At 38.7% G+C, this 8,549-nt stretch overlaps 1 long non-coding RNA gene across 1 annotated transcript in view; it reads right to left on the bottom strand.

The window, feature by feature from the left end:
- Positions 1 to 1,708: 1,708 nt before the first annotated feature.
- The window catches only part of LOC137202199 (uncharacterized), a 139,862-nt gene continuing 133,021 nt past the window's right edge, over positions 1,709 to 8,549 (bottom strand). Inside the window, exons 5-6 of the long non-coding RNA XR_010932490.1 lie at positions 5,681 to 5,772; positions 1,709 to 3,485 (exon numbers count right to left, since the gene is read on the bottom strand). This is a non-coding gene — a long non-coding RNA (uncharacterized lncRNA). The remainder of the gene's footprint in view (positions 3,486 to 5,680; positions 5,773 to 8,549) is intronic.

Raw genomic sequence — 8,549 nt, 5'->3', positions numbered from 1 at the left:
TTCATCAGAAGACTATTGAATGGGTGCCGTCAGGTCTCAGAACGTTGAGAAAGGACCTACTGAGGCCTTCGGTTTCTTTCCTGACTGTGGAATGATACAGAAACAAAACAATTTATATATTTGTTTTCTACTTTTGTTCTCCAATTATGGCATTTGGCATTTGGGGGGCACTTGAAAAGAGGAATGAATATTTTGGGTTAAATTGAACACAAATAGAGAAACGCCAACAGTAAAAGGACTTTATTGTCTCCAGTCACATTTCAAAAGGTTACATTTATTTGTAAATATCAGAGCTCTAAGAGGAAACATAAGAAAGTAAACATATAAATTAGAATGCTTCAACCTGCTAGTAATTAAAGAAACGAAAATTAAAATGATAATAGGGATCCTGTGAGCTTGGGCCAGAAGATGAAGCAGCTGTGGCAGCTGCCAGGAGATTGGCACTGTAAATGTGCACAGTCATTTTGAAAAACAATCTGACAGTAAATTTTAAGAACCAGAAAATATTTCCCTACCATTGAAAATTCTTATCCTAAGGCAACAGTTCACAAGAAGAAAAAGGTTATAGTTGTGAAAACGTGTGTGGCAGCCGGATTGGTTCATCCTTGTAAAAATGTGGGAGGACCCGAAATGTTACACTTCAGAGGAATGGACAGATAAGATCACAGTTCTTGTTAGAATATTACTAAGCAGCCGTGAAAAGTTTTAAGCATGGAGGCAATGGGGCAACGCGAAAAGCGTTAAGTGAAAGAAAAGGAATACAAAGTCTCTATATTCGTCATGATTACAATATGTGGTATATGTTTCTATATGGACAAGAAGTGAAGCGAAACAGAAGAAAAAAAGATCAGTTGTCTTTGAGTGGAGAAGATTTGGAGTCATATAGATTGAGCCCTAAATGTATATATGAGCAAATGTATCTCTTCTGAAATCACTAGGTATATGGTATTATAATGAAGTGAAAACACTAAATTAACCAAAAGTGTTATATTGTAAACTTTGGAGCATTTTGAATTTGAGACTTAGAGAACAGTGTGAAACATAAACCTAAAAATGTTCCTTATAGCTATGCTTTTGCTTTCAACCCCTTTTTTCTCCTTTTTTTTATTACAAAAGCAACATAAAATACACAAAAAAGCCAAAAGAACAATCCGTAATTCATCCCCACCCTGTCTCTCACTTTATTCCAACCCTCCTACCATGAATACTATTTAGTGACTTTATACAAAGTAGTCTGAATTTGTAAAGCCAACTTCTATTGTTAGACAGTTTCTTTCCTTTTTTCCATCATTTACTATAGCAGCAAGTAGCCACTACCATTTATTGATTCATGCAAAGTGCCGGTTACTGTACTCTTAGTTGTTGGGCTAATATCAAGTAGCTGATGAGAGAGAGAGATATCTTAGTCCCACTTTTATAGAAATGAGAGAGCTGATGTCCAAAATTACCTGCTAGGAAGTGGTAGGGCTGGGAACCCAAAGCAGTTCTGACTGCAGAGTGCATGCTCTTCACCACTAGTGTCTGTTATAAGCAGTACCACACTTATAGCAGGGCAGCCTTGGGAGCCAAGAAGGGGACCAAGCTTCAGCGCTCCTTCTCCCGTGGGACTTGCTTTGCAAATCCCTCTGTAGTGGCTGGGACCGGCCAAGCAGGCAGGGCCAGCAGGAGGATGTCCCGCCGCCCCCCCCCCCCCCCCCGCCTCCCCAGACCTGGTCTGCACGTGCCTCCGTCTCCTATTTCCTGCTTTGGCGCTGTCTCCCACTCTCAGCCATGTGCTCTCAGGTGTTCTAGTACTCCTACTCACAACGTGAGGCTATCTCTCGATGGGCCTGTGCTTATAGCAGAGTCACTCCTGCTGGTCAAAGTGGTCTTTTTCCTTCCCAGGATCGTGAGCGATTCCAACAATAACACTGGAATGTCAGCTCATGGTCCTCCTGAAAGCCACTCGGATCCTAAGATTTATTATTATTTTTACCATGGCTGAGGCAATCTTACCATGCTGTGTAAATTTTGAAGAATCCCATTATCATAGCATCTAAGATATGAAATGAATACTTATCAGAACCATAGCTGAGCTCCCCTCGGCATGTATTGGATTACCCTCCTTTTACATCCTAAGAGCCCCCTGGCGTGCTTTGACCCAGACTTCTCCAAAAGAGACCACTCCTGCCACTACCTTCACTCTCGAGGAAACCGCCAACTGCTTTCTTCTGTCTCCATCGGGCAGACCTGGGTTAGAATCCTAATTCTGTCCCATACCAGTTGTACCAGTCCTTTACCAACTCTTCATTTCCTTGTCCGTAAAATGAATACCTCGACATCTAATTCAGAGTGTGTAAAAATTAATTGTTCAACCTACTGCCTGGCACACATAGGTCCTTGGACTGGTAGATAGCCATATAAGCTTTATTTACCATTCCACCTGAACAGAAGCTAGGATTCAGCCATTCTCAATCCTGTCCTCTCTAAACCCTAGAATTCCTTCTTTGTTCTCTACCCTACTCACCATGCACGTTCCTAACCTTCACTTGCTGCCACCATCTGCTTTCCAGGTTTCCATTCCAATACTGCTAATTACAGTGTTATGTTGGCAGCTACTAACTCATGCTACATAATCTGTGCTCTCTGACCTCAGTCTGCTTGGTCCTCATTCCAAGTTTTATTTCTCTCCTGCTAGATTGAAATTGCCATAGTAACTTCCCCAAATCTACATTCTTTTAAAGAACCCAGTTGTACCTTCTTTACTCTCAACAGATTATCTGGCCTCCTGTTACGAAGAAGATCACCACTGTATAGCAAATGATGTGACAGCATAAATCAATACTGTAATAATCTCGCTAAAGCATCCCTGTTAGAACTATTATTTCTCTCCTGAAAATCATTCAGTGTCAGTTCTCACATACAAAGCAATATCATGATCATGATTTTGGTTTGATTTTATTTCCTTTTTCGGAACCCTACATTTCAACCAATCTGAACAGGAGCCCCAAATCCCTTTCTATTCCACCTTTGAACTTACATTATGACCATTTCTTTTTTTGTGGAATGTCATTCCTCTGCATTTTCTATGTATCAAAATTCTGCTCGTCCTTCAGCACTATAATTAAAGTTTCATATGCTCCATAAAAAACCTTCTGTGATTATTCCAGCTCACTTTCCTATTTTAAAACATATTGCTCTTTGTTCTACTTTTAGGGTGCATTCCACTTTTTATTATGTCATTTGTCTACGTTGCATCCCTCCTCTGAGAATATAAGCTTCTTAAGAAAATGAACCAGGAGTTACATATATTTATAAGTTCTTAGGAAGCCATGGTTGGAGTAGTTCACAGCCAATGCAGAGAGCAGGTTTAAAGGACCCCCTCTACTCTTCTCCTTCTCGCTGTCTTTGAAGTCTCTTTGAAGTGAAAGAAACCTCTACCCTGAGAAAACCTCCTCAGGGAAACAGGTCAGATGAGGATCTGTGCTCCAGTAGGGATCTTTGAACTGAAGAGACAAAGCAGAGGGAAGAGGGTACATTTGAAATGTGGTCCAGAGGGCTTTGCTGTCTCCTATTGCTAAACAGTGTCAGTGACCCTGTAATTTTCTCTGAGGCTGAGAAGTCACTTCAGTCCCAACCTTCGGGTTTTACAGATAACTCTGCCAAGAAAAGCTGCTTCTGCCTGGAACTTGATTCATGGTGATCTCAGTTCGAGTGTCTTACAAAGTGAGAAATGCAAAATCCTAGTCAATATGCCTCATGTCACGCCCTTTTCCTTAAAGAGCTTGGGTTAAGCACAGAAAGAATAGAGAGACAGAAAGGAAGATAAAAAAAGCACTGATTCAAAATGCGTGTGTGTGTGTACATATATATCACCCTTAATACCAGCAGCACCATCAGAACAAGACTTTTTCTCCTTTATTATATCTCATCTTATGCATGGAGACTCTTTGGAACAAGCATAATCTTCCACTACAATGTTGAGCTAAGCCTTCCAATAAAAATAAAGCCTAAGTTCTTCAGCAAAATGCTGTACAATCTTGGATTTCTCATTGCGTGTTTCTTAGCTACAACATTAATCCCAAATAGTTTTTGGAATCTCCTCTCCATCAAAAATAGAGGGAGATCTGAATACATCTTTCTAAAGCATCCTATTTACAATCAGAAAGGTGCCTCTTTACTTCTCTTTCTATGAAACAGTGACATCTACTGCTCGGTGGGGCTAATCCTGGGGGATGTTCTAAGGCTAGAACCACCAGTGATTCAGCTCTTCCGCCTTTGGAGTCAGAGGCAGGACCACAGTCACTATCTCTTCCACTTCCCCGTCCTGCTGAGGCCCCTCCATAACACTATAATGTTTGAACTTCTGCACAAATTGCATTCTCTTCTTTCTGGATTAATTTCTTCTATAACAATTCTATCAGAAAATCTTTCCTCATACCGAGCCCAAACTTGTTTCTTTTTAACATGTAACTTTCTCTTAGCCTTATCCTTGGAGTAGTGTTCAACAAGTAAAATGCCTTTTCCACATGACAGCCCTAAAGACAAAACGTTGTTATATCCCGTCAGTTTTCTTTTTCCACCTAAATAATGTCACTTCCTTTGGCCCTCCTGGATATTGTTTTAAGCCCCTCTCTACATCTTTCCTAGTCTCTACATGTTCTTCTGTTGATTCACGTACATCAGAAAAATACCAAAGGTCTATCATTATATAAATGAGTGACTTTATCCTTAAATGGCAGTAATGGCCTAGTGGGTAAGCAAGTGGAATTTGAAGAGAGAAGACCTGGGTTCAATCCTGGCTCTCCCACATGAGCTATAGGTCTTATGCAAATTACCCAGCTGTTCCAAACCTTTATTTACTAGGCTGTAAAATGAACGTGACAATAATAGCCACCTAGTAGGTTTGCTCCAAGGCTTAAAATGAAATTCAGTGAGGCATTGTGTGAAGAGCACTTAGCACAGGTATTCTGAATATGCAATAAATGGAAGCCTTCTTGGTATTAACCAGCTGCTGCTAAACTATATAAACAAACATGAGAAAAGTTGAGGAGAAATGGGAAGTAAGAAGCAAAAGAGGAAATAGAAGAAATAAGGAATGCACAGCATGTTTTAAATTAACTACAAAATGTAAAGTTTCTTAAAGTCTGAGCCAATTTTATGCATATCCTATGTGCTGAGCTCATATCCAGTGTCTGGCATATAAAAGCAGATTAGTAAGTGTTTTCTGGATGAATGAACTTCATATAGATCAAAATATACTATGCAGCAATGGAGAAAAACATCATAAAGTTAGTATTATAGCAACATTTCCTATATGAAACATGATACAATATAAAAAGCCCAAATATAACAGATGTTGAGCCATGCCTAGGTTGCATGGTACATTTAGTAATCTGAAAGAAGCTATTCATTCAGCAATTTTTATTCATTTGGAAACAGTTGGATCCATATTGCATGCATACATCAAACTCTGTTCGACATAAACATCATCAACAAAAGTTCATTTTAGTGACTACCTATGTTTAAGCGTAGGTGCTAAGAATACAAAGTATAAATTATCATTTCTTCCCTAGAGGCATTTACAGTATAGTTGAGAAAATAATTAAGTCACATAAAATGATCACTAAAAATACAAAGAATAAAAGAGTCATACAGCCAGTAGTAGCCAAATTATTCTAGCAGATGTCTCACATCATACCTCATAACCAATGGAGTCATTTTCCATTGCACATGAGTCAAGCCCACCAATTTTGGAGGTTTATTTTTCCCACTGTAAGTCAGGTAAAGTGCCTAAAGAAGGATAGGAAAACAGGGAAATTTGAAAGTATTTGAATGAACTTGGAGACAGTTCCTAATGCAGTTGCTAACTACATAGCACTCAGAGAATTAAAGTTCTTCAGTGGTCTCAAGGAAAGCAAGCTGGATTCCATAGTAAGCTGGTGTCCCAGATAAAGGAATTACATCTTCTTGTTTATGTTCTCAGTGTAACCTCTCTTTGTTTGGTCTCACCATTTGCCTGATGAAGAGAGGAATAACTGTGCTGTCTGAATAACAGAATCATCATGAAAATTATATGAAATAATGCAATAGAAAGGCCTTTGAAAATCTTGCTCTGCAAATGCAGATTCAAAATATACAAAGAATTCTTAAAATTCATTGATAAAAACACAAACGATCTGTTGGAGATGGCAGTCTCGTGCACTCAGTCTTTCTGCCCCCACTTGTCTGCACAAGGCTGGCCTTAGGGCCTGGAACACTTCCTTACCAAGAGTTAAAGTGCCCACACAGCCTGTGCTGGGCTTATCACCTTGTGTGGAAATATACTTCCTTGTTTCAGGCTTAGTGACTACTCTTTGTCTTTGCTTAAACAGTGTGTGTCATATGGCACTTGGCCAACCCCACTGCTTTATCTGTTCTCCAAGCAAGAATGGATGGGGTTCCTTGCACTGTAGCAAGAGAAGGGGAAAGACCTTCTGGCCATGGGGTACCAATACCCACTGCTGAAGCTGATCTAGCTCTGTCTCTTTTCTATCTAAGTAAAGTGTGGCTCCATCCAGTGCTTGACTGTGTTGTGTTTTCCTTGGTGACTCTGACACCAAGATGCAAAGGGCAGAATTGTTTGGACTTTTACTCCTGGTGATTGACATAGTGATGAACTTTACTCTTCTCCATGTATTATAGAAATAAGCTATCAATCCATGAAAATACATGGAGGAAACTTAAATGCATATTACTAAGTGAAAGAAGCCAATCTGGAAAAGCCATATGCTCTATGCTTCCAACTATATGACATTCTGGAAAAGGCAAAACTATGGAGACAATAAAAAGATGCGTGGTTGCCAGGGGTTAGGGCAGAGGGAGGGATGAATAGGTGGAACACAGAGGATATTTAGGACAGTGAAACTACTCTGTACGATACTATAATGGTGAATGCATGTCTTTATAAATGTATCCAAACCCATAAAATGTACAGCACCAAGAGTGAACCCTAATCTAAACTATGATTGTTAGGTGATAATGTTTTGTCAGTATAGGCCCATCAGTTGTGACAAATGTACTACTCTGGCAGGGGATGTTGATAATGGTGGGGAATCTACGAATGTATCAGGGCAGGGAGTGTATGGGAACTCTCTGTATCTGCCCCTCAATCTTGCTGTGAACTTAAAACTACTCTAATAAATAAAGTCTATTAAGAAAAGTCAATAACCTGGCCAACTTCCCTTTTCCCCCATCTGCTTTTTCAATATCTTCCACATGGTAAACTCTATACACACCAATCACACTTAAAACCATGGAATTAAAAAGTGTCTGTTACAGTTTATTTCCGTGTACCTTTGCTTAAAGGACAATTATTCAGATGGGGGTCAAAAAGTAAAGTGAAGTAGAGATTAACAGTCAAAACCTTAAAGGTTCCATTTAAATGAAATGATCTGGATAATTTATTGGGCAAATAAGTAGTAGCGCTGGAATTTTAGATGATAGATGTTGAATTTGAGGGTCCCACTTGCCTAGTTATAGCAACAATTAAACTTGTTTACCCTAAAAAATTGAGTTGCTAAGGTAAGCTGAACTTTGCATGACCATATGGGCATTAGTTGAAAGGATCTCATTACACACCTTGATCTATTTTGGTTAAGATAAACATGAACGTTTTTCATATCTGCTAAGATTCTTTAAATTCTTTGGGGAATTCCAAGTCATATAGTATTTAATATCAAGTATTGTTCAAAGTAAATGATCTAATGTCAAGAACTCTTAGAAGGGCTTTCAGGTATACATTAGACTTGAGCAGTAAAACAAAAGTAATGTATTATCAAAAGAAGAGAAAAAAAATCATGAGAGTTTTGAAAGGGAGATTATGCAGAGCTTCTTCTAAGTTGGTCTTTGAAAAGGAACGTGTTGGTCTTCACTTTACAACAAAACTGCTAAGGGAGTGCTTGGGGAAAATTGAAAATACACATGTCAGCAATTCCAGATAACATGGTTTTGAAGGTTAACTATTGGCCAAGGAAGTAAAAACGGTGGATGAATGACAAGCTAAGTGAATGTCTAACAGTTGTTGATGCTTTAGAAGTCAAACAGAAACCAAAGGAAATAGAGAACATAGGTCCAAGAAAAGAATCAATGTGGCAAAATAGGAAATGTGTACTTTTGGAACGACTGTCAAAAAAAACCCACAAAACAAAACCCTGCTATACCTCTTTGAATAACATGGAAAAGAAGCAGTAAAGGCCAAAGGGTCTCTGTTATGTTCAGCTATGTAACTTGTAAATAAGGAATCTTGATTTTACAGTTAATACTGTCCACATATAAAACACTTAATAATATTGACATTGCTGATCTATTGATGTATTTATAATGATTGGGTGTTAGAAATTGGTCACATCAAAGGTTCTTGAAGAAAAATGAAATAGGGCCTTTTTTCTTAAGGGAGAAAATAAATTTATAGATTTTTAACGTCTGGAGCCTCATGGGAAATAAGCAAGATGCATGTTTAAGGAATGTCAATTACAGACAATTACAAGTGCCTTTCTTTTTAAAAAATGGTCTGTCATAAAATGGTGATA

The sequence above is a fragment of the Pseudorca crassidens genome, chromosome 11 (assembly GCF_039906515.1).
Source record: "Pseudorca crassidens isolate mPseCra1 chromosome 11, mPseCra1.hap1, whole genome shotgun sequence".
In the NCBI taxonomy this organism is placed as follows: domain Eukaryota; kingdom Metazoa; phylum Chordata; class Mammalia; order Artiodactyla; family Delphinidae; genus Pseudorca; species Pseudorca crassidens.
Note: the sequence above shows the minus strand (reverse complement) of the source record. Positions and strands in the feature narration are given on the sequence as shown.